Genomic DNA, 25,881 nt, shown 5'->3' on the forward strand with positions numbered 1-25,881 from the left:
AGTGATTCCAAGTGGCTGGAAAATTATTTTGGAATTTACACTATATAATTTTAAACAACATTCTGGTGCCAAACATCAATGACTTTTCAGGTTAGTGCCTTCAGCCCAGGACTGAGGGAATATAAGAGGTAAGGTGTAGGCACAGACAGCAGCCAGGGGTGCAGAGGTAAGAGAATGAGGACAAGGTAAGGAAGGTGTGGGCATGGTAGCGTGGTGACAGATGGCAGTGGTTCAGTACTGCTAGGTGTGGTGACAGGCATAACTGATAACTCGACTCTGCCTTAAAATCAGAATTGAAACATGCCAATTAGACAAGCCTGAGAAAAGCGTTTGACTGATAACCTAGAGGTCCCCGATTGTAATTCAAATGTGTTCTTTTTCCCTCCCAATCTTGAACCCTCTTTCCATCTTTTGAGGATCCCCAATTACGTGAGCCCTGGCAGAAGAAATGGTTCTCCTTGCAGCTGTAGAAGCCAAAATTAAAGGCTATTTCTCCCCTTTGCCCCCTAGCACTTCTGGACCAACAGGTGCTCCTGACTCACACTACACTCAGATCAAGTGACACAGATTCTAGTGTTGGCAGAGCCCACGCATCGTCCAGCAGCTCCCTAACCGGTCCGAGAGCCTAGCTGGCTGTGTCCCCTTGGATCGCCCCTGTCTCGAGAACCTGAGTCTCCAACTTCCCTGCAGTGCTCCGGGCTGGCTCCCTGCCACCTGGACAATGATTGTCTCACCTTTTTCCATAGACAGAACCAGTTCCTATTTCTGTAACCATGTGCCTACGCTGATACGACATTTGGAACTAGTTGCAGGCCAAAGACCTCAAAGAAAGTGCGGTGGATGTAAGATTGCTTTTCTGACCTACTCAGGATTGAAGACAGTGGAAATCCAGTTGATTCTTCAGGGCTGAAAATCTGCGAACCCATGGGCCCTCAGTGGTAAATGGGCTGATTAATTGACCACCTAGATTCAGTTGACCAATGGATCAGAGGCTTACTCATCTGGTAGGCATCTAATGGCTTTTTGTAGCTGACGTCTCTTCTGATTGGTTAGTATCCGTGCTGCCGCGATGGCTAAATATTTTGAGTACCACTCCCGAAATAAAGCTCCCCCTGGAGGACAAAACCTTCAGGGACCAGCTGTTGTGACAAAACAGGATCTAGGCCCAAGCCAAAGCTAAAAACTCCCCCCACTTTACTGAGTGATTGAGATCCTGAAAAACAAAGAGAAGATCATCCAATCGTGATCCTGGTTGGGTTCACAGTTTCACCCACTTCCTGGATGAATTGCCACTTCAATGAAGCTTCACAGGATGTCAGGGCATTTCCTCAAATTTGACAAGCAAATTGCTACATCTTGCTTTCATTTTGGCCTCTATTGGGACCTTTCCCGTTACCCAGGTAATGGTGCCAGGATAGCAAAATACTCAGGTACAAAGGATCTCCCTGAATGGTGAGGTAGTGAGAGGGGTGGGTACTTGCTGTCAAGTTCTACCTACGTGTATGTATGTTTTTATGCTGTTTTTATATTTTATAATCCCCAAAGCTTTTCTCTAATATTTAGCTCGTGGGCACATGGGTGCACAAATCCATACATACACACTTGGCTGTCTCTCCATTTGAATGTATGTGATGCCCTAGCCTTTCTGCTTTCTATTCAACAGTGAACTGAGCTTTGGAATAAGAGATACAGCTCTGTTGCTTAGTTCAAAGGGATATTTAGCAGATGCCTCAGCAAAAGATAAAGAACAAGAAAACACTGAACTCCCAAAGTTCCCATTCTCCCATATGTTCAGATGTGACAACAACCATTTCCATGGTCAAGCACAGTAGCCATTCCTATATATTTGCTGATGCAATGTTTCAATAAAAACAGGTGTTGTGGACATCTAGGAATTTTTTTTGGCTTCACAACACCCATTTCCCTTCCTAAAAAGTCCCAGTTTTCCTTGGATGCGGGCTAACAGAACTAGAATCTAGGGTCTTCTATACCGAGGAAGTAGCCATGCCCTGGTACTAGCTATCTCATGTTGATGCTCTCCTTAGGATTCAAGCAATGGGCAAGAGATAAAGCACCCAGAATGGCTGGTTCTGGATGGTGTAGATGCAGTTCCCTGACCACTCTGGCCTCTTGCCATGAGTCTCTCAGGCCGACATGGCTATGCCTTTTCCAAGGCTTATTTTCTGCTTCCTAGCAATTCTATGGTGTATTTCCAATCAGTTCTTTTAAATTAAAAAGGCAGTTTGCTGAAAAATACCAAATGGTACAAATTCCTTCACCTTCTTCTTGCTTTCTAGCATTTGGAATACAACGTGATGCCATGCTTGGACTGGCCCAGTGGATGAGGGACAGAAGCTTTATGAGAAAAATCCATCTGGTTCTAAAGAAATGCAAAAACTGTCCCAAATAATAAAACCATTGGTGGCACCAAAATGAGGCCAGAGATCCTGAATCTGGATGTCTCTGTGTTATGAGACCACCAGCCTGGATACTGAGCCCTTGGGATAGCATCATCAGGAGGAAAACAGGTGGGGTTGGGGGATCCCGGACGGTTGGGACCAGTCTCCACTGATCCATTTTTAATCTGTTGAAATCTGTCTCTTTCAGATAAAAGCATATCTTTTTTAAGTGACTCCGACAATTAGAATTGTTGCTTTTTTTTTTTTTAAACAAAACTAACCTGTGTGGAGAAAAGCAAATAGGTCATTTCAGAGATAGTATGTTTATAATTTGCATATAATTTCTTACAATGATAGAACTACTCTGGTCACAGTCCAGGAGATGGCCTGAGACTGAGGCCTGAGTCTGGTGCTCCAATAGCCAGTCCTTGTATCTGGTCCCAAGTCATCCAGCTGTGCTGAGCTGATGGTGTAGGGCCAACATGGCGCCATGACCTCTCCAGTGAGGCACCTTCCTTTAAAACCAAGCAGTAAAAAAATAAAAAATAATTTAAAAAAAATAATAATAATAAATAAATATATAAATAAATAAATAAATAAATAAATAAATAAATAAATAAATAAAATAAAACCAAGGAGTAGGGAATGAGAAGAGCAGAGGGAACAGAATAGACAATGTAAGGCAGCCCAGGGAACCCTGCTGTGCAGAGGGTGATCATCAGGGTGGGACTAGAAGGAGTGGGCAGTTGAAGTAGGAGCAGAGTGGGAGGGAAGGAAAGAGGGAAGATTCCAGCTCTCAACGATGATTGTTGCCCCCCATAGAGACGGAGGAGGTGCAGAGCTGTGGGCAAGTAAGATCTCTAGAAGTCTCTGGAGGACAGAGTAAGTTCAGAGTCAGATAGGGGTCTGTCCAGATGAGGTTAGTCAGCCAGTTCCTCCTAGTTCAGTAGAGATGAGAAGGTACTATGCACGATGGCTGCTCAGGCACAACCACACAGGGGATGCGGTGCTCAGTGGAACACCCAGCAGATGTTGGTGTTGGTGTTGACACTCAACGGGGACAGAGTTCAGGGCAAGGGCATCTAACCCCATGTCATGTAGTCCCTGGTTCAAGTCGATGTGTCACCTGTTGGCCCTTCCCCTTGTTCTGACCACACATTTGCAATCACCCTGTCTGGGTCTGTGCTCCAATGGCCATGAACCTCTCCTTCCTACCTCACCACTTCTCCATACATTGCACCTTCTCTCAGGTTCTATTTTCCATCCAGCACATGGAACAATGAAACATAAAGGGCGAAAAGAAAGGTGAAGGGGGGAGGAGGTCATCTCCCACCCAGTTTAGCGCAGAGATGCCTTTAATCATAAATGTAGATTCAAGTCATAACTTGGTCACTAAACCAGGCATGTTTTATTTGGGCCTGATTTTTTTTTAATCTTTTTTTAAAAGATTTATTTATTTATTTATGAGAGAGAGAGAGAGAGAGAAAGAGAAGCAGAGACACAGGCAAAACCGCTGAGCCACCCAGGGATCTCCATGGGCCTGATTTTAATGACGGTCTCTCCTCCTCCTCCTGATCTATACCAGGTAGGACAAGCCACAAAGTAAATGGGAAGCTCCAAAATCATCGGGAACTTGTGAGGAACTCCACTTGTCCCTTGCCCCCTTCCCAGAGAGTCTGGTGTAGGGGTTCCCAGGTGAGGCCCAACAACATCTACTTTTCCTAGCCCTACTTCCCCGACCCTAACCTCAGAGGGTCTGTTGAGCAGCTAATTCTGAGTCCTGCTCTTCTAGGTGAGTCTGGAGGATGTCCTAGCTGCAAACCTCAACGTTTTTAAGGCTAGTGCCTCCAGCCAGGGGCTGAGGGATGGAAAAGTGCTGGCTATAAGTAGAGGTAAGGGGCAGGGGTGGACAGACAGGTAGGGCACCTTTGCAGGGCTGTGGGATAGCAGAGTATTACCGAGGACACCTCTGCAGGTGGAGGCGGTCAGGGTGTGGCTCCGCAGGATTAGAGTGCTTATTAGACACCTATGCATGAGTGGGGGTATAGCTCAGGGGTAGAGCATTTGACTGCAGATCAAAAGATCCCTGGTTCAAATCCAGGCGCCTCTTATTATGCCTGCTTTTATGCCCTATAACAGCTGTTGTACCCCCAACATTGAAACCTCTACAATCACTGGGTTATACTATATATTGGCAAATCGAACTTCAATTAAATAAATAAATGAATGAATGAAACATAAAGAAAAAGCTATATATATATATACATATACATATACATATAAAAGAAAGAAACCAATATGAAGAGATAAGGGACGGACCAGGACCCCTGGGGTTCACCTCCTGCCTTTCTCACAGATTCAAGTGGGCTCTACCAACCACCCCCACCATGCTGGTCAGTCCCTCTCTAGTGGCCTCCAGTGGGTATTTGTGTTATTCTGTGGCCACCCAGCACCTGAACCCCACCCCAAAATAGTGAGTCTTGGTGAGAAAGCACAGCTCTGCAACCTGCTATACCAAACAGATGTGCCAAATGCTGCTGCCCCCCACTTCCCTCCCACTGCTGGCCTAGGTCCCAGCTCAGACTTTACAGAGTGCGCTTCCTTCCAGGACACAGAGCTCTGGCTCCTCAGCAGAGCTGGTGGTCCATCCAGCGGTCTCTGGGGGCTACAGTGGTTCCTGCCCCACCTGCTAGTTGTAGCTTTGGCTGCGATTTCAGCCACTGGGGGTCCCTTTGAGCCTCGCCCTCCCACCCTCCCTCCAGGACCATGGGCTCCTGCCAGCCTGCCAACGACTGTCTAGTCTGATTCCATCAGACAGAGGCATGTGCTGGGTTTGTACTTGTGTGGGTGACTCGTACTGGGACCCAGAGTAATTTGCAAGCAAGAGATCCTCAGAAAAATGCAGATGTGTGGGAACCGGGGGTTACCTGCCTGACCTAGTTGTACTGAAGTCAGTAAAAGTCCAGTTGGTCCTTCCTGGTTAGGAATCTAGCAGCCCAGGGTTAACAGAGGCAAAAACAGCCGAATAAAGTGTTGCTTGTACTTGGCTGAAATGAAGTGCCACTGGGAGCAAGGGACCCGTTGGCTGATTCCATCACACTGGGAATGACTGGATCAAAGGTCCAGCTTCTACATTCTCAGTCCTCGGAAGGACACGTGGGGCTCTGATGACCTCAATGAGAAAATCTATTGAAGGCACCTCGTAGCACAGCAGAACCCCAAAGGCAAACCTGGATCCTGCAGGTGCTAAATTCATTTCAATTGGGAGCCTCCTTGGTCTCTTGCGTGAAACTTGGGGCATTTATCTGGGAAGAAGAGTACTCCCCAAATGGTAAAGGGGATTTATGAGAGGATATGGAGAAAACAATCCCAGCTCCAAGTGCTACCAATCCTCATGGGTTTCCTCTTACATCGGGGCTGATAGAACTACTTGCAGAGGGTCCAGCACCCCTGGCCCTGGCCCACCAAATGCAGAAGCTGCCCACTCGCCGTGAGGCTGTGAGAACTGAAAACACCCAGGGGGTCTTCCTGGGCCACCAGGATATTTGTGCTACAGGCTTGGAATCCACATAGCCAATGGCTCCAGGAAGGGATAGTGTAGGGTCCCCTGCAGGGGAGGGGTGTGATCTGACTGTCCTAGGCAGTGGCTCCGCAACAAAGTGAGAGTCCCCACGCCAGTTCAGAAGGCTGTGGGGCTTTGGTACCCCAAACAGGCAGCCTTAGACCCAATCCCTGCCCCCTTAGATGTGCTGAGCCCAGACATGAGGCCTTTCAAGGCAGAAGGGGCTGCTCACTCAGAGGGTGGCTTCAGCCTTCCTGGCCAAATGCCTCCCCCAGGCTCAGCCCCGGGATTTGGCCTTGAGATGAAGAAGCAACATCCAGCCAGTGGTTGAAGAGGTGAAGCTGAGGGAGGGGGGAGCAGGGGTGAGAACAAATGAGCCCAGAAGAGGTGGAGTGAAGAGGGAAGGCGAAGGGAAGCATTAAAGTGTACCATCCAGGGACAGAAAGAGGAGGAGTTACTGGGCAGGCCAGAGGGGGCTTTAGGCATCAGATGAGGGGTCAGTGGGAAATGGGAAGGAGCTTATGATCAGGAAATGGTGAGTCAGCCAGGACAGGGGGCTGACAGGAATAAACAGAAACTACTGGGTCCTGGGGCGGGGGGGTCCCTCCCTGGGAGAGGCCACAATCATGAAATGGTGTCAATAGGAAACAATTTGAAGTGAGCCCCTGGCTCAAGGGAGGAGGTCTGACCGTAGGTCAGGAGGTCTGAGGTTCAGATTCCCAGGCTGCTGTGAGCCTATCTTGTTTCATGTTGGATGTGAGGTGGACATCATTCAGATCATTATTTGGGAAGGCCTCACTCATCTAGCCCAGTGCAGCCCTGGCTACGGGGAGGCAGAAGCAGCCGACAGCAGTGGGCCCCGTCATGTCTTGTCCCATGTTAGGGAAGTGGAAAGAACCCAAGCCCAGCCATGTGGGATGTGGACCCAACCCTAGTATTAATCAGGTGTGTGTGTGTGCCTGGGCATGTCTCTTAATTATGACCTCTTTTCAAGCCTATAACATGGGCACCAAACTAAATTGGCAGTTTCCAATTCTGACTTTCCACAGGGATCGTCCCATGAGCTTGTTAAAAATAGAGTCCCCTGGCCCCATGCCCAACTGCTCTGATCTGGGCAGTCTGACCTGGAGTCTGTGAGCTGTATTTCCATGAAAGCACACTCTGCTGCTCTTACTGCCTCACACAGCAGGTGCAGTGATGGGCAGTCCAGCTGGGGACCCCTGGCCTTGGAGAAGTCCAGAGCCCTCCACTCGACACAGCCCTGGGATGACACTGATGTCTCAGGCTGTGGCTGGCTGGTGGAGGCAGAGGATTGTGCAGAGGGGGACGGTGGACAGGAATGCCTCCTGCTTACAGCAGAGCAGGGCTCATGGACTGACTGGACCTGAGGGAGTAGGTCAGTGTCTGAAGGGGTTCTGGAATTAATTACAGGGGCCAGAAGTCTTCCTGTCAGAGTGAGGTGAGCTTTTAAGGACAGATGCTCCTTACATGTCCTTGTGCTCACTGATTTTTGGAATGCAACTCCAGCTTCCTTATACTCGCTGGAGCTCATGATTCTACACCAAAGGCAGAGAGAAAAGAGGTAGGAAAGATCTGTCTTTCACAGTTTCACTCCTTGGGGTCAGTCCAACAGAGCCAATCAGAATTCCTCCCTGGGGGCATGGGTCTGTGAATCTGGAGCAGGCTAACCTCCCCGTGCTGGGCTCAGAAAGCTAAGCAGCTACCCTACTGCAGTGCCCCCTGCTGGCTCTGCTACTCTTGTATTACAGGGGACCCACCTGTGATCAAAAGTAAAGAGAAAAAAAAAAAGTAAAGTTAAGGAAGGGGGCACCCGGATTTGAACCGGGGACCTCTTGATCTGCAGTCAAATGCTCTACCCCTGAGCTATACCCCCTTAACTGGTATAGTGGAATAAATAACACCTTATATCTGTGTTGATACATCAGGGATCAGTTTTCCCTGGTTGGAATGCCTTTGCCAGCTCTGCTTCTCTCAGCTCTGGCCTTCCTCCTGCAGGAAACCAGCCAGGCCTCTCCCTCTACTATATGCACCTGGCTGAGGATACCCCTGGGCACCTTGTTAACCTCTATGGGCAGGGAGAGCTTTAAAATCATCCAGATCACTCTCTCTCCAGCAGTAACAGTTGTTGAGCATCCATGTCAGGCACCCTGGCATGGTGACATAACTGTGACCAGGTGGCAGCGCCTTCCCCTATGCTGAGAGAAGGTCCAGAGCCCATGTCCAAATGTTACTTAATCACATAGAAGGACGTTCAGTTGGTTAAGTATCTGCCTTCGGCTCAGGTCATGATCCCTGGGGTCCTGGGATCGAGCTCCATGTCCTAGGGCTCCCTGCTCAATGGGGGGCCTGCTTCTCCTCTGCTTCTCCCCATTGCTCCTGCTCTGTCTGTCTCTCTCTCAAAAAAAAAAAAAAAAAAAAAAAAGAATGTCCATGATACTTTGTCAACTGAAGAGACCGGTTACGAAACAGTGTGTCTGAATGAAATTATAGATGATCTCAGCTTTTTTCGGTGCTCTTATTTATCTTTCAAGTTTTCCATGTTGAGCATGTGACCTTTATAAAAAAAATAAAAAATAATAAAAAGATTACTTAAGAAAAATTATACTCTAGGAGAATTCCACTCCTGGGAGGTTATCCCTCAGGAACACCCATGTGAGTGCACAAAGATGCCCGTATGTGGAAACTTGCTGCAGCGTTTATCTTTCTTGTGTTAGCAATAAACTGGAAACCACCTAACTATCCACTGACAGGAAATAGGTTACAAACATGGTGCAGTCAGAGAATGGGGTATGATGCAACAGAAAAAGATAACATAGGTCCAGAGTACGATCATGGAAAGACTCTTAAACAGTATCATTAAAGGCAAAAAGCAAATTACGTGGCATGTGTATGATGTGAACTCATTTGGGCTTTCAAAAAGACACCATGTATGCATATGATTACATAATAAAAAAAGATTATACACACATACAAAGGCATTAATGTATAAACATTAAATTTTTATATATATATAAAATTTTTTGAGAGAGAGAGAAAGGTGAGGAGGGGCAGAAGGAGAGGGAATCCTAAGCTGACTCCGTGCTGAGTGCAGAGCCTGATTGATCACCCCATCCAGAGGTCACAACTTGAGCCAAAACCAAGTCAGATGCCCAACCGACTGCACCACCTGGGTACCCCTAAAATATATATTTAAATATAGGGGATCCTTGGGTGGCTCAGCGGTTTGGCGCCTTCCTTTGGCCCAGGGTGCGATCCTGGAGTCCCAGGATTGAGTCCCACGTCAGGCTCCTGGCATGGAGCCTGCTTCTCCCTCCTCCTGTGTCTCTGCCTCTTTCTCTCTGTGTCTATCATAAATAAAAATAAATAAATAAATCTTTAATAAGTAAATATAAATTTTTATATGTATTTATATGCTATAGACAACATATCTATAAAATACATATATCATCTTATCTCCTATGGGAGAAAATAAACCAAACAGCTACTGCCAATGAGGGGATTCTTTTATTTTCCAATTTACACATGTAATAACCCAAATGTTTACACATTCCAGCCTTCCAGGTAACTGAGTGGTTAAAAATAACTGAGAGAAAGTGCTATGAGTATTCTTTCCTTTCCTGCCTTCCCTGGACCCCAGCCAGCCACAAACCCGAAGCCCCCCTAGTCTGTCCTTCCCCCCACTACATCTGCGGCAATGTTTGCAGACACTTGTCAATTCTGTGGGTTTTCCTGCCACCTGCCCTCCAGCACTGTCGCTGTGGTTTCACACACCGGTGGTGCACTGACCACCCAGCTGGGATGCACAATGTCCTTGGTTGGTCTGAGCTCAAAGGGCCAGCCCATTGCCCTCCCCAGACCCCAGCATCACCTGGCCCCTCAGCCACACGCTGCCCTCTTCCACACCTGCCTACTCCACCCTGACCTCTCAGCCTGCCCAGAGGCCTCTCGGACTCAAGGCTCTGGTGCCAAGGGGGCACCAAGGGGGCGCCTGATGATGTGTAGACCATGAGGAGTCTGAAAATCATGAGAGGAATGCTCACCTCCTAGGTCCTCAGAGACTCAACAAAACCAAAGGGTGACAGACAGTTCCAAAGGTGAGAAAGGTTTTTATATTCACCGTTGGAGCAAGATAGTCAAGGAAGGGATCGGCCCCAGCTCAGTGATGAAAATCCACACGGCCCCATAAACACTAAGTCAGGGGGCAGGGGTCCCTAGGGAATACTCCAGAAGAGTAAGAAAGAGAGGCAGCGCCTGCACAATCCCAGCGGGCCCCTCAGGGAGGAGGAGGAAATAAACCACCAAGAGAGGTCCAACATCAGAAGGTGTCGTGAGAGGGCAGGGACAGGAAAAGGACAAGCCACCCAGCTCTCTGGCCAAAATTCCCAGTGTTTATGAAACCGGAAAAATAAGCAAGCACTAATTAAGAAATTCAAGTCTCTCATTAATAAAAAGGAATTAGCTCCAAGGAAAGGGAAACTCCAAGGGCATCCCCGAAGATAAAAGGAGTTCTGTTTTCTCAGGCACTCATGTCATGTGCTGATAACAGAACTCAGAGGACAGAGGACAGAGACTCGTTGCCACCTGCTGGCTCTGGACCAGCATCCTGGGTTAGGCAGGGTCCCACTGTGGAGCCCTCAATGGCCACTTCTCTGCGGCACTTTCCCGATGCCCCGTGTAATAGAGATTGAGGCTTTCTTGCTGCCAAATACTTCATTATGAGAACTATCTAGAGTGTAGGTTTGTTGTTGATCTAAGCCCGGAGGGTGGTGAAATGTATTTTAGGGAGTCAGGAGAAAGGTCATAAAGGTGTGAGGCGGGATAGAAATCAATGACTCTCGCTTCTGAATTCCACGCCGGATCTTGGAACTCCTTGAACTCTGAGTCTGTCTACCAACACACTCAGCTGCTTGTCCTCCAAACCATGCAAAGTCATTATGCTCCCTAGTTCTGAGATGGGTGATGGAATTCACTGGTCCCTTATGCAGAAGTTTACTTGTGGAGCTTGAACAAGACATGCAATGGTCTTGAACAGGGCCTCAGTGTGCACTTGAGCAGGTAGAGAGGGCCCCCTCCCTGAGCCCCAGATCTCGGTGCTTTGCTGGTTCCAGTGGGGGAAAGACAACTTTAGGTCGATGTCTAATAAGGAAGAAGTTTAAAAAAAATACAGCATCCATTTAAATGAGGAATAAGTAGGGGGCACCCAGATTTGAACTGGGGACCTCTTGATCTGCAGTCAAATGCTCTACCCCTGAGCTATACCCCCTTCTGCTATGGTATGATTTAATTAATATTCTTCATTTGTGCAGCCACACCCAGCCTACCTGTAAAGTGATGAGTAACCACTTCAGGAAGGACCTCTCTCGGGAACTGCCAGGCCTGCTTCGGTGAAAACTCACCAACGTGCTGTATAGCAAGCAACAGGCTCCCTTCTCAAAAGCCCCTCAGCCTGTGGGGTTGGCAGCAGCCTGGAGCCCCTAGGGGTGGGCAGCAGCCTGGAGAAGCTTCGACACTGGCTGTTAGAATGCCTGCAGAGGCAAATGTCATGCCCGTCATGGTGAGAACCTAAAACCCAGAAACTTGATGTGATTGAGTATCTATCCAAACCTACTGAATGAGGGCCTGACCCTCACCACCCTTACGAACTGACATTCAGTTCAGGGTACTTTCTACTAATCCACAAGTTGGGACACAAGATGATCCTCCCAACTTCCATTTCTCCCGCTAATTAGACAGAGAATGATCTACTTCAAGAAGTCATCAGAAATAGATGGTTGAGTAGATTTAGGAATCCTCAAGAGCACGAACAGACCTGTACTAACATAATTCGAGGACCAAGAAATGTTACTAGAGAAGAACCCCATTTGACCCAGAGGGGTTCTTATCTGTGGGCAATGCCCCATCACATCTGAAAGATGAATTTATCTTTGATTAGCACCTTTTCATCTCCAGCCTTGCCAAGTCCCTGCTCCCCCTGCTGTCACAGGAGCTGGCAAACGTTCTCTTCTGCAAACCATCTCTCCCTACTATGGGCATTTCCCCCTCTTACCCACCAGCCTTTCCCTTGGAGCCCTGGCAATCTCCTCGGAAGCCAGTTCGAAGCTTCTCTTTTCCCCTCCTGGCCAGGAGGCTGCAGAAACTCTCATCTCTACACTGCTTTCTACCATGATGCTAAACCTCAGGATTTCTTGTTTCTGACAAAGAGGGTAGACTGCCAGGTCAAATGGAAAGGATTCAAGAGCCTGCAAGAGCACAGAACTCTCCAGAGGGCAGAGACTGGGTGCCAGCAAGAGCCCCAGAAGTGAGCACCGATGTAGTAGGACATGTGGACATCTCTAGATTACGGTGGCCTGCAGTGTCAGTGGTACAGGGGTGGGGGGCCATTCCAGAGATGAAGCCTTGACCCCGACATGTGGTGGGCAATCAGAAAAGAAACAGGCTTGCCTAAAGACAGCACTTAGGAGGGGCTAAGCTCTTAAGGAGCAAGTGTACACCCTTCATCTGGTCTGAAAAGCTGCAGGCAGTTATTTTAATTCATGTTGGACTCAGGTGACTGGTGCCCCAGGCTCCTAGTCAAATGTAAATCCTCCCTGAAGAAATGCACCAGGAAACAAACTTCCTAGAACTCCCCTGGGTCGGGTTTTTTAACAAATCTAAGTGTGAGAGAAGCAGAGTAGTATGGAGGCCCACAAGGTAGACTCAGAAGGCAGAGAGAGCCTGGATCCAAGACCTGCCCCAGCTGTGAGACCTCTCTCTCCGCTTTCTTCTCCTCTCTATGCCTCTGCCACATAAGCTGTAAAATGATAATACCATATAGTTGATGAACTGGTGTAGAGATTCGATCAGTTAATGCAGATAAAACACTTGAACCAGGACTGGCACACAGGAAGCTCTATGTCACTGTTTGCTGAACAAACTTAAAAATGTGGGAGAAAACTAGCTAACATTCATGAGAGTCAACGGAAATAGTAAACATTGGAATGGACCTACAAAAACTCCACCCATGGAATTATTTGAATAAATCAAGGAGTGTCTTAAAAGAGAGACATGGAATCCAGATTGCAGAGCAAAAGACTCAGACATGATCACGTATCTTTGAAAAATTAATCAGATAAGACGTTCTCATAATGGAAGATGTAATTAACTTGTTTTTTTTTTACTTACTTTCTATTGAAGAATTTGTACACAAAGTACACAAATCTTAAATGTATAGCTCAATGAATGTTTACATATACACACACCCAAAACCATCACCCAAATCAAGACACAGAAAATTTAAGCACCTCCTAGGATTCCCTAGCACCCCTTTCCAATTGCCCTCCTCTCCCCAAGGATAACCAGCATTCTATCACCATGGATTAGTTTTGCCTGTTCTTGGATTTATTCTTTTGAGTCTGGCTTCCTTCATTCAACCTCATATTTCTAAGATTTATTCATGTTTGTCCACTCTAACACTAATGTGTTCTTTTAATTCCTGTTTAGCATTCCATTGCATGACTATACCATGATTTATTTATCTATTCTACTGCTAATGGACACTCTAGCTGTTTCCAGTTGGGAGCTGTTAAGAGAAATGCTGGTGTGAACATTTTTTTTTAATTTATTTATTCACGAGAGACCCACAGGCAGTGGGAGAAGCAGGTTCCCCATGGGGAGAGCCTGATGCAGGGACCTAATCCCAAGACCCCGGGATCATGACCTGAGCCAAAGGCTCAAACACTGAACCACCCAGGCATCCCTGGAATGAACAATCTTATATGTACATGTGCACTCTAAAGTCTATAGCTTGGAATATTTTTGTTGAATAAGAGAGGGTTCACATTTTCAACTCTGACTGATAATGCCAGACCATTTTCTGAAGTGGTTATATCAAATTGCACTACCACCAGCAAAGTAGGAGAGATACTACTGCTCCACATCCTCACAATGCTCAGTACCATCAGCCTTCTCCATTTTAACTGTCCTGGTGAGGATATAGTGCTATCTCATTGTGGCTTAAATGGCATCTCCCCAAAGACTAAGGAAGTTTGAGTTTCTTCTTGAATCCCTATTGGTCATTTGGGTCTCTACTTTTGTGAAGGGCCTGTTCAAATCTCTTGTTCATTTTTCTGTTGGGTTGTCTGTATTTTTCTTATTCTTTTGGCCAAGTTCTTAATATGTTTTGGATATGAACCCATCAATTATACATATATCATGTATTTACAAGGAAGTTTGGAGGGACCATGTAAGAGTGGACGTTTTGGTAAAGGAAATGATCTTGGTTGGAAGACAGTAGAGTGAAGAGCTTTACCATTCATTGGGTAGGAAGTTGGTGTACTGACATCTCTAACAGTTAAAATCTTGGATTTTTCCACTGACCCAGCTCAGTCCTGCTAAGCTTGCTCACTCTATTTGTGTAAGTTATATTGTCCTAGAAAATTTTCCATGCCATCTGAATATTATATTTTATTGGCACAAAGTCATTCATAATATAATCCTATGATCTTTTTAAAATTGTAATGAAGTATTCTTTCGAATATTTCTTATATCAGTTATTAGTGTTTTCTCTTTTTCCTTGGTCTTGTCTGGGTTATCATTTTTATTATTTGTTTCAAAGAACAACTTTTGCCTCATTGGTCATATCTCTTGTATGTTTGTGTTCTATATAATCAATTTATGAAAATAAATGAAAAAAATCTATTTATGCCTTCACTAATTCATCTTTATTACTTGCTTCTTTATTTTTCCTTTGGCTTTACTCTATTATCCTTTTCACTTTTAAATTAAAAAAAAAATTTAGAAGAGGCTGGTGGGTGCAGAGAGAGAGAATCCCAAGCAGACTCCATGCCCACTAGCACATAAGTCGGGCATGGAGCTGGATCTCATGACCCTGAGATCATGACCGGAGCCAAAATCAGGATCAGTCACTCCACTGACTGAGCCACCCAAGCATGCCCACTGTCCCTTTTATATCTTTTCTGGGATAGTTGCAGAGTTAGTTAACTTTCACCTTATCTCTTCATAATACTGTGAATGCAGGAAGGCTTTAAATTGCCCTCTGCACACTGCCCTGGTGGCAACTGACAAGTTTCAGTATCTGGTACTTTCACTATCGTGTAGTTCAAATATTTTCTGACTTCCAACTCAATTGCAATTTTTTTGCCTTTTTTGACCCCTGCATTATTTAGAAGTATAGTTTCTAATTTCCAAGAAGATGGGGATTTTCCAATGATTTGTTAGGTTTTCTCATTATTTGTTGTTACTTGAATTTTAACTTAATTTTATTTCAGTCAGAATACATATTCATTGTGATTGAATTGCTTTGGAATTTGTAAAGACTTGCTTTATGTTCAGAATATGAATAATTTGTGTGAATGTTCCATGAATGACTTGGGGAGGGGGGGAGTGTATGTTCTGTAATTGCTGAGTGTAGGTTCTTTATGTGTTAATTAGGCCCTGTTTGTCAATCATGTTGTTCAGATCTTTTATATCTTTCTGATATATCTCTGCTTGTCCTTTCAATTCACAAAAGAAGGATTTAAAGATCTCTCGCACAGTTGGAAGTTTTCCCGTTTCTCCTTTTTTAATCTGTTAATTTCTGCTTAATATGTTTTGAGGCTTTGTTATTAGGTGCATCAAATTTAGAATTGTGGTACTCAACTGGTAAATTGGATTTTTTATCAATACAAAATTATGGTCTTTATCCTTGGTAATGATTTTTGCCTCAAAAACAATTTTGTCTGGTATTAATACAGCTACATGATATATAGTTGCCATAGTTACATTTCTTTCTGTCCTTTTATTTTTAATATTTTTACATCCTTCTGTTTTCTACCTATCTCTCAGGAACGACCTATGGTGGTTGTTGTTGTTTTTTGATCCAGTTATATTCTTTGTCTTTTTACTGTGCCATTTTATACATTTATATTTAATGTTAACACTGGTAATATTTTGGTTTAAGTCATCTTCCTTCTTTGTCCTGAAACTTCTAAGTTCTTTTACGCTCCTTCACTGTCTTCTTTTGGTAACTATAGGAAGAGACCCAGGAGTTGAGAGATGAGATCCCTGCACCCTGGAATGGAACTGGTAGAAATCCATGAGAGTCCAGGGAGCTAACAGATTTCTCTTAGGATAGGATCACACAAAAGATGGTTAGTGTGGGTCTAACAGATCCTGGACCCAGAGTGTATACAAGGGAACCAGCAACTTGTCTGCTATTAAGAGTGACCTAGATTCCTTGGGCTGGCATTTGCCTAGAATAAAAAAAAACTGGGACATCAGGAATAAAATCATTAGCTCTTTTCCTGTGCTGACCTGGGTGGGGACAAGAGTCTCTAGGGAACAGCGGTTTTCTCAGTGTCCACAAAAGGTGGAGTCATGGAGGAGCAAAACCTGATCCCAGCTCCAATAAAGCTACATCCCTCCCCACAGCAGATCCTCTGACTCCTTTGGATCACAGGCTCATCAAGGACATGCCTCTCCCCCATCTGTCCCCTCACTCCGCAGAGACCCTACCCCTGCTTAACAGACAGGACAGAAGCAGCCACACCTCAGAGACCCCTCTCTACTTTCCCATTCTTCTCAAAGAAAACACGCCCCGCATCCCTTCCAAGTAAACGACTCCTCTACCCTGGTGCCCACGACTGAAGCTGACTCTGTTTTTTCTCAGTCTTGCTCCTTCCCCCTTGCCAAAAGCCCACTCCGATCTCTAGCCTAAATTAGATTAGGTCTCCCACCTTCCCTGTAGCTATTCTGTATTTCTCTCTGGACAAAAGTCATCCTCATTATCCGACTCTGCTTTCTCACACTGTTCCTCATCCTGTACATCTCATCAGTCACCAGGTCCTGTATAATTGCTCCTGAAGGTTTCTCTGGAATTCCTTTGCTCCTCTGCATCTGCTTCCTTATTCCGTCTGTGACACTGGGCAAGATCTTTATTAGCTTCAGTTTCTTGGTCTTAAACAGGAATACGTTTCTTGTGACAAATATGGTTAACTTCAGATAAAACTGCCAGGCATGGTTCCAGCACACAGTAGGTGCTCAAAAAATAATACCAGTTAAGGAAGAGTCTTGGCAAATTCAGTCATGTAAACATTCTTGCTAATGTCTCCTAAGTGACATCATGAGATAAAGTGATGGTTCTTGCTGCTTCTTTGCAGCCTGCAGGACTCCCTGTGACCCACAGAACAAAGTCTGAATTCCAAAACCTCTCTTACAAACAGACTCTCCTCTGTTGAAGGTCTGCCTCTGACATAAGGTCACGGTCACACGCCCTCCACCCTGTCCCTTGCATAGTCATAGTGTACACACACACACACACACACACACACACACACACACATATTTCCAACTTCTTCCAGACACACACACACCCCTGCATGCATGGTCACACACATGTGCATACACGATGACATACAGGTTCTTACAAACATGCACCATACATACCTTTTTGATCCAGAAAGCACTCCAAAACCATGGCATCTTTGTTTCTTTGTATATGTGCTTTCCACAAACTGCCTGACATTCACCTTCCAGACCCAACTGACCCCACCATCTCTGCAGAGCCCTCATGGAGTCAGCCTGGACTGGCCAGGCTCCTTCCTAATATATTTTATGTTGCAAATCACTCTTCCCAAGAAGGAGAGCCTCTGAAAAGGGGAAGGGTCGAAGAAAATATCTGACTAGATTTCACTCACCTCCGGAACCCCAGGCCTGGCCTCTAGCTCAGCATTAAGTATTTGAGGAATTCAATTGAGAGGCCAGATTGCTCTCTGGGGTTTTGCCCTGCCCCGGGAGTGTGACTGATGGGAGAGGGGAGGCTGCAGGGCTGTTACCAGAGGCCTCCCAGGTGGCCCGGCAGGGGGGCGGGCAGGGATGAGGGGAGTACATGCAGCAGAAAGACAAATAATGAATGCATTTTCAGTGGGCCGGCTGCCTGCTGTCTACGGGCCAACCCTACTGATTCATAATGGCACAATCACAAGTGTGGCTTCAACACAGGAAAGACACTTGTTGGGAAGATACGTTCATTCCTCTGTGGGGTGACAGGCTACATAACAGCTTAGATCTAGTACACCACAGTGGGCGAAGAGGTCTCTGCTCACATCTCCATGCCCACTACTCACTCTCATTTCTATTCATTGAACTTGGTAAATGTCAAGATCCCTCTCCCTCCGCAAGAGGGTGAATGGTTGAGATCAGGAACTTTCTGGACCGAGGCAAGGTTCCAACTCTAAGTCCTTATATGACTCAGGAGCCCATGGGCTTCTTCAGCACCAACCAGGTGACTTTCCTCCCAATTTCACGGCTCTCTTAGGTGGGCAGGGGATCTGTCTGAGACATCAGCCTTTATTCCCACAAGCTAATAAACTCAGAAGGCCTGAGGAAGGTAGCCTCTCTCTCTCTCTCTCTCTCTCTCTCTCTCTCTATATATATATATATATATATATATATATAATGAATAAATAAATAAAATCATTTAAAAAAATAAAATAAATTGGGCTTTGTAGGAACAGTTCCTTAGAGACTGGAAAGAAATTTAAGTAGCATAAGAAGCCCCAAGAACTCCCTCTTACTCAGGAATCAGCTTATACCGATCATAGCATCTCTGTCACAGGGAACAGAGACAAGCACCACCCTTGCCACTGGTGGCCTAGTTTTATGAACTTCTCCAGAGGACATTGGTCCTAAGGTTTCATATCCACTGGAAAGAATAATTCACTAAGACCAAAATCGTTGCCTTTAGCAGACAGTCTCCAAAATAGTTCGATAATGAAAGGATTCACACAGCCACCATCTGTTCACTTACCTGAGGGCCGACTTGCAGCTAATAATAACTGACATCTGTGTACTAGGTGCTGTTCTAAATGCTTTAAATTCTCTCCCCCCACACACACACATGCAAACCCTATGAGGTGGTACTATCATTATCCTCTATTTTATAGATGCAAGGGAGATTGAGCTACTTATTTGGGGTGACACTCTCTACCTCACCCCAGGGACCCTTAGAATCAAATCAGACATCCCCACAAGAACTTCTGATGTCTACCTGTTGCTGCTAAATGTATGCAAGTTGTCTTCACAACTCCAAAGCATGGCAAAGTTCTTGGCACCTACCAATAGTTGATGTTCAGCGAGTCAATGAGTGTAGCTGGATGGTCTATGCACGTCTCCTGGTACCTTTCTTCTTAATCTGGAGCCATCCTAGGGGCAGGGGGAAGGACTATCCAAACTTGCACATAAATAAGGGGGCACCTGGATTTGAACCAGGGACTTCTTGATCTGCAGTCAAATGCTCTACCCCTGAGCTATACCCCGAGGCTGCAGATGCTACATAATTTATACCTTTCATCTGTTTGGTAACACTTAGCTCTGCAAAATGAAGTCATGGCCCCCTTCCAGGACTGACTTTCTGGAAGTTGCCAGACCTGGTTCATGGTAAGATATCCTCCCTCAACTTGCAGCTTTCCAGGCCTTAGTCCCTGGTAGGGTCATTAGCAAGGAAAAGAGAGAAGCCACTTGAAGAATCCCACAACCCATTTCCCATTGCCTTTTTGGTTTAGCCCAAGACCCGCCCAACTATCTCCAAAACTACCCACCCATCAGGGCTCCCAGTCCTTGTCTTTCTCCTTTCAATGAAAACGGAAATGAACTCTAATTCAGACAGTATTGCAGAGCTCCAATAGTTGGGGTTTAGAGGAGCAATACTGCAGAGTTCCCATCTCCCTTGTTAGAATAGCTAAGCCAGGCTGTAGACCCAGAAGGTTGAAGCAAGTGTGTAAGTGAGCTCTGGTGTGGGAAAAGTCCCCAGAGGGAAATGTCTAGCCTACATTAAGAGAACCTGTATGCTATGATTTGTCTCTGTAGGTCTTACCATGACCCCACTGTGCCAAACTTTTTGGTGGGAAGGAGGGGTGAGGGTAATAATTTAAGGTTACCATTTACTGTCCTATCCTGGGAAGTTTGTTGTATCTATGCTGGTCTACTCTGGGAAAAGCCCAGCAGAATTTCCAGCATGAGTCCCTGCCTTCTCTTTAAAGACCCAATAGAGTTAAAGAAATGAGATATATAGAGAAAGGGGGAAAAGGCTAGATGCCAAGAGGAGGAGGGATACCCAGCGCATTAGTATAGGCAATCATGCAAGGGGCAATCCATCCAGATTGCTGTTGTGCAAGGGCCAAACTGTAGCTTTTGATTTCAGGAGGGACCATAATTAGCATGGATGAAAGGACATTGGAATATGGGCAACAGCTGTGAATAGGAAAAACAGTTGGGCAGGGGGCACCTGGATTTGAACCAGGGACCTCTTGATCTGCAGTCAAATGCTCTACCCCTGAGCTATACCCCCCTACTTGATAGGAATGTCTAATAAGCACCTTTTACCTTCATAGTCACACCCAGAACTCCTACAACACATTGTTTCTATTTGTCTCTAGAGAGCTGATAAAACGAGCAATTTATTCCTCCACAAACTCAGCCCAGAGAGGTCCTTGTCCAGTCCCTGGAGTCCCCAGCCTTACCCCTCCACATGTCTGCATCTCCCCCCTTTTCTTCAGTTTGTGGTCATAGCAGCAGCCAGAAGAAGCACTGACTAATTACTGCAAGGCCTCTTAGGATTTACTTGTCTGCTTTTCTCTAGTTCTACACCACAAAACAGCAACTTGAAGAGATCCTGCCTAAACTCTTTGGGAACACATGCAGTACTTACATATGAAGATGTCTCTCCAGGGTGTGGGTCTATTCATCAAACTTGGCAGCTGGGGAGGTTAGTGAAATTTCCAGTCCCTGATCTGGATCAAGGAGTTGTTCTAGAAGTATCTCAGAGACATGGAGACATGAGGATTACACAGGGCCTCTGGATTCCAGCCAGGGAACTCTTGAGTTACAGTGAATATCTCCACCCTGAGCTACACCGCCACCCACAGAACATAGATATTTTTAATATTATATTTTTTGTTTTTATTGAAGTACCTTGTGCAATTATTTTTAAAAGTCAAATACTGTTTTTAAAGCTTATCACAAAAAAATCAATCCTTTCTATCTCCTTCCTGCCACTCAGAGGCAAACACCTTCTACCATTTTGCCTGTTTCTTCTAGTCCATTTGCTGCCATGATTTCAAATAATATAAATATCTCATAATATGTAATATCTAACTTAATCAGGTTTAGACATCAACTGTCTTACTTTTATGATGAAGATTATAACTTATGTGCCTTCTTCCCTTCTCAGTTTTCTATTGCAACTGTATCTTGACTTTTGGTTAAGTAATTTTCTAAGTTTAGTATTTTCATTGTTATTAGTTAGTAATGTTCATAGTGCTAAATGGAACTAAGAATTCTGGTAAAACTTTCTGTTTTTCCTGAAGTTCATGATAACTTCATGTTTCAACTGCTTAGTTTTCTTTGAATACCTAAGATTTTCCACAACCAGAAGAGCCAAAATGAACCCCGAGGAAGCGATTCTAGCTTCTCCATCCCCACTCCCTCCTGGCCTATGCAGAGGTCAGGGTTGAGGAGGGCCTGCTGAAGGCAAGGCCTGGGGACTAGATGGGGAGAGTGACTGGCAAGGAGTCTGCCTAGCAATGGAGCAGGCCTGCTGGTGAGCTGGAAGGCACACTGAGAACAAAGGACAAGCAACAAGACCCTGGGTCTTAGCTTCCAGGAGAAGAGAGGTGGCTGGGCCAGACCAGGGGCCTGATGTGGTAGCTGAGTGAAGACCAAGAGGTCTGCTTCAATTCCAAGTGCCCCTCATGTAGTCTTGTTTAACATCCACACAGACAGTTCTGAACCTCTCATTACTTTGCACCCGCTAGATCCTGAATTTGTAAAGCCTACAAATAAATGCCACACAAGTTGGAACTTTGACAAAGCCCACTTCGGCCTCAGATGGATGAGCAAATCATGCCAAACTCCCACCTTTCCCCTTGGCCCCACTCAAGGGCCCTCATCGCAAGCCATCTCTTACCATAAAGTCCTGACAAGTGCAGCTTCCCGGAAACTCCTGGCTTACCTCAAAAAGACTTGTTTATCCTTTTGGCCCTGAGAAAATAATGTTGATTAAGTAGTGCCACTGGGTGCTCTCCTGGAGGAGAAAGGGTAGAGCGGTCTGGGGTGCAATGCAGTGTCCTTCCCACCAGAGCAGAGTGACCTGACCTCAGTGAGAGATGAAAACTGATGCAGGGAGCAAAGGGGTAAAAGAAAACTCTGGAAGGCTGAGAAAAGATAGAGGGTTTCAGTGGACTAAAACCAAATGCTTGAATATAAAGCCCTTCAACCTCTGGCTCTGCTCCCCTTGGAGCTCCAACCCACTCCATCCACTCTTCGTCCCCAAGCACTTAGGACATCTCTGGAGGCACTTTATGTCCCACTTTGCTTATGCTCTTTCTCCTGCCCAGATTGCCCCTGCCTGCATCTCTGCAAGAGCCAAAGAGGCTTCCTAGAGGAGGCACCGGCTTCCTTCCACACTGTTCAAAATATGCAAAGAAACTGCCTTACTCCTTACAACATAATGTATTTGTTTCTTAGGCTAATATTTTATGTGAGTAAGCAGATTGTAGCTACAATGATACTATTATTGACTATTATTATTCCTTTGTTTTTGATGGGGAGAGGCGGTGTGGAACCTGCCAGGGATTATCAAGGACTGGCTTTAGATTTTTGTTTTTAGCTATTGTTGTGTTTAAATCTATGGAGAGGTCAAATAGAGTGAGAGGTCTCCTGATGTCCTGAATAAGAATTTCAAGTGGAATAAAACAGAGCAGTAAACTGACACATTGAAGTCTGATATAGCTTGCAGGAATCACTTGGCTAGAAGCACCCCCTGCCATATGCTCATGATGTGGGTATATGGACCTGAATTGTGAATGCCTTTAAGGGACAACTAGTCCACCATCTAGATGCTGGCACACAGTCTAAGTGAGCACTAATTAGAACAGAACTGAAACCACTCCTTTCTGGTCTTTCCTCCAAAATTCCACCAGCCAGCATTGAAGAACTCCCTAACCTTGGTCATCTTCCTGAGAAAACATTACAACTTACTCACCCCAGTGGGCCCTACCTGTGTCTGCTTGCTGTTCAGATGGAAAGCAGATGCCCCACAGTGCACTCCCAGTGTCCCTGTTGAAGGCAGGCAACCGAGGTCGCCATGTGAATGCAGGGGGCAGAAAAGTAGCCCCAGGGTGACACAGGGCCTCCTGAGTGCAGTGACTCAAAGCCTCTCATATATATAAGCCAGTTCCTTACAGTCAGCATTCTCCTTGAAGGGCTCCCTCGCCGCCCTCCCTTTAGACCCCCTGCTCTGTGCACTCCCTGCTGAGGCAGCTCAGAGCAGAGAAACTGGAGACCCAGGGGTCTGCTGCATGCTCAGTAGGGATGAGGTGCTCAGTAGGGATGAGATGCTTAGTAGGGATGACACACTCAGTAGGAATGACGTGCCCAGTAGGGATGACATGCTCAGTAGGGATGAGTTGCTCAGTAGGGATGAGGTGTTCTGTAGGAATGACAAGCTCAGTAGGGATGAGGTGCAGGTGAAAGGAGTTGAGTCTCCATCCCCACAATCCCCCACATAGGTGTTCATAGGTGGTGGAGGTGGGACCACGGGAAAGGTAATATCTGCAAAGCTCTAACAGTAAGTGTTAACAGGGGACTAGGCCAGTTCTGGAGAAGTTCACTTGCAGCCCCAAGAAGCTGGAGAGGCTTTCTGGCAAAGATTAAAACCATCTGGGCTCCCTTCTCTCCTTTCAGGAAGACTCAACCCTGCAGGGCCCAACAGCGAGAAGACAGTCATTCATAAGTCAAAACCTGAGAGGCGGTAGGAGGCATGTGGGTTTGCATGGGAGACCCTTGATCTGTAGGTAGACCCCCTGCCTCCACCTGCCCCCACCTGTTCTAGCTGGCTCCTAAGCAACTGGTCGCCCCATCAACACCCTCTGTTTATTTTTAGGCACCCCACGAAACCAGCTCCACTGCAGACTGGATCCATTCCTGCTCACCTTGTCCTTTCTCGGCCCCAACCTCCTTCCACCCGACATCCCTGCAGCTCCTCCTCACCCCAGCTCATGACCAAGACATCTAAAGCCACTGATGTTATCCTAGAAAGGCATTTAGAATGCTCCAGAACAGCGGTTGCTAAATGTGGCAGCCCAGGAGAATCATCTAGTGTTTCTGTGATGTGGGAGGATGAAAAGAAAGAAGAGTGTTATTGAGAAAGAGAGCTTCTTGAGCCCCAGCTCAGACCAGTAAACCAGTCCCTCTGGATTGGGGGCCTGAGGAATGTGTGTGTTTAATCACCTTCCCTGGTAATCCTCCTGTTCAGACATACCTTGGGTCCACATAGCATCTTAATATGGTCATGACTCCAACCACATTTTTGCTTCTGGAACTTTCCACTGCCTTAGCACAGGAGATGACTTAGAGAGCTCCCTCTCTGTCTCCTGCAGCTTTCACAAAGGACAGCATCCCTCAATCTGCCAAACAAGTGCCAGCCAGAAGGTCTCATTTGGTGGGAGTACAAAAGCCAAACTCAGGCCAGGGAGCACCCAGATTTGAACTGGGGACCCCTTGATCTGCAATCAGATGCTCTACCCCTGAGCTATAACCCCTGGTTTACTAGTTGTCTAATAAATATCTTTTCACCTGTGTTGCAACACCTGCCTCCCTTGTGCACTGAAATTTCTATCAATTTTTAGAAAGCTCTGGAGATAAAGAAAGTCTCCCTTCAGGATATTAGCACCTTTTGGCCCTGTTCCTCCATATAGATCCCACCCTCTTCACCCCTCCCACTTCCACCTAACTCTGGCTCCCAGAAACTTCTTTGCTCACAATCTTGCAGTCTTGTTTTTCTTAGCACCGCTTTGAAGGCCCTACCTGAAAACTCATTGCTAAGAGCTGGGCCTCTTTGGCCTTCCTTGCTCTGCTCAGCGAGTCCACCTACTTACAACTTGCCCTCTGCACCCTACTGTCCCACCACGGGATGGATGTGGGGGCTTCCTTCCTCATCTCTCTGCTCTGTCCTCTCGCCACAGTTACCTCCTGGCTTTTGGCAGGGTCCTGACTGAATATAGACAAATGGCTGGAATTATTTAGCTAGAGTGGTACAATCCTCAGCCTGGGGCCCAGGAAGCCACCCCAACTGTCCTAAGGAGGCTCACACCAGAAGGTCCGCACAGTTGGAGCAGCAGGGATGGTGCTGGAGAACCTCTGCTGGATGAACCCCTGCCCTGAGGCACAGCACTGCTGCCCTAGGAGGTGAACCTCCTACTGGCCCGCATACCGTCAAGATCAAGGCCATTGATCACAGAAGTGTAGAGAAAAGACACTCACCCAAAAGGGGCCCAAGGGGCAGTGAGAGTGCGTATTATGCCTATTATGTCTGCGTGCTCAGAGTGCACAGACTTACAAAGGGAAACCGGGGGAAGGGGAGTAACCCCCCATCATTCCTTCAATCTAGTTTAGTGACTTACTTTCATGACCCAAGTAGAAAGTCCTCCTTGTTGAAAAAATAAAAAGCAATGTCTCTGCATCTTTCTACAGGACCCACCACAACAGTAATCATAAAAGTTAGTGTGCGATAAATTTGTTGGATGGAAGCAAAGATAGCAAACTTCACAAAGGCTTCTGTATGCAGTAAATCCAGATTATCTGAGGCGCCACCAGCCACATAAACACCATTGGTGTTTTGGTGTCTGTTCCTTTAAACTCAACACCTCCATGCCACCCCACCCCACCCCCTACCCCTACCCTCCACCCCAAGTTGGGGCTCTCCTCTTTGTTGCCAGAGAGGAGCCAGTTCACCACAGAATGCCCCTTACCAGCTGATCTCCCTTGCTGGTCTTCTGGCTCTTTTAGTGATGTTCCCCCTTCTTACTGAAAAGCGAAAAGGCAGAGAAGGAAGTGGGGAAATCCTCATACTAAAATTCCTCTTGT

At 46.2% G+C, this 25,881-nt stretch overlaps 5 non-coding genes across 5 annotated transcripts; 1 reads left to right on the plus strand and 4 right to left on the minus strand.

Moving 5' to 3' along the window:
* Positions 1–4,437: 4,437 nt before the first annotated feature.
* Positions 4,438–4,509, plus strand: TRNAC-GCA (transfer RNA cysteine (anticodon GCA)). Its single transcript has one exon. It is a non-coding gene; the product is annotated as a tRNA-Cys (tRNA).
* Positions 4,510–7,783: 3,274 nt separating this feature from the next.
* On the minus strand, positions 7,784–7,855 carry TRNAC-GCA (transfer RNA cysteine (anticodon GCA)). Its single transcript has one exon. It is a non-coding gene; the product is annotated as a tRNA-Cys (tRNA).
* Positions 7,856–11,173: 3,318 nt separating this feature from the next.
* On the minus strand, positions 11,174–11,245 carry TRNAC-GCA (transfer RNA cysteine (anticodon GCA)). The gene has a single exon. It is a non-coding gene; the product is annotated as a tRNA-Cys (tRNA).
* A 7,958-nt stretch (positions 11,246–19,203) lies between these two features.
* On the minus strand, positions 19,204–19,275 carry TRNAC-GCA (transfer RNA cysteine (anticodon GCA)). The gene has a single exon. It is a non-coding gene; the product is annotated as a tRNA-Cys (tRNA).
* A 958-nt stretch (positions 19,276–20,233) lies between these two features.
* TRNAC-GCA (transfer RNA cysteine (anticodon GCA)) lies at positions 20,234–20,305 on the minus strand. Its single transcript has one exon. It is a non-coding gene; the product is annotated as a tRNA-Cys (tRNA).
* Positions 20,306–25,881: the final 5,576 nt, after the last annotated feature.

Source organism: Canis aureus, chromosome 15 (assembly GCF_053574225.1).
Source record: "Canis aureus isolate CA01 chromosome 15, VMU_Caureus_v.1.0, whole genome shotgun sequence".
Classification (NCBI taxonomy): Eukaryota; Metazoa; Chordata; class Mammalia; order Carnivora; family Canidae; genus Canis; species Canis aureus.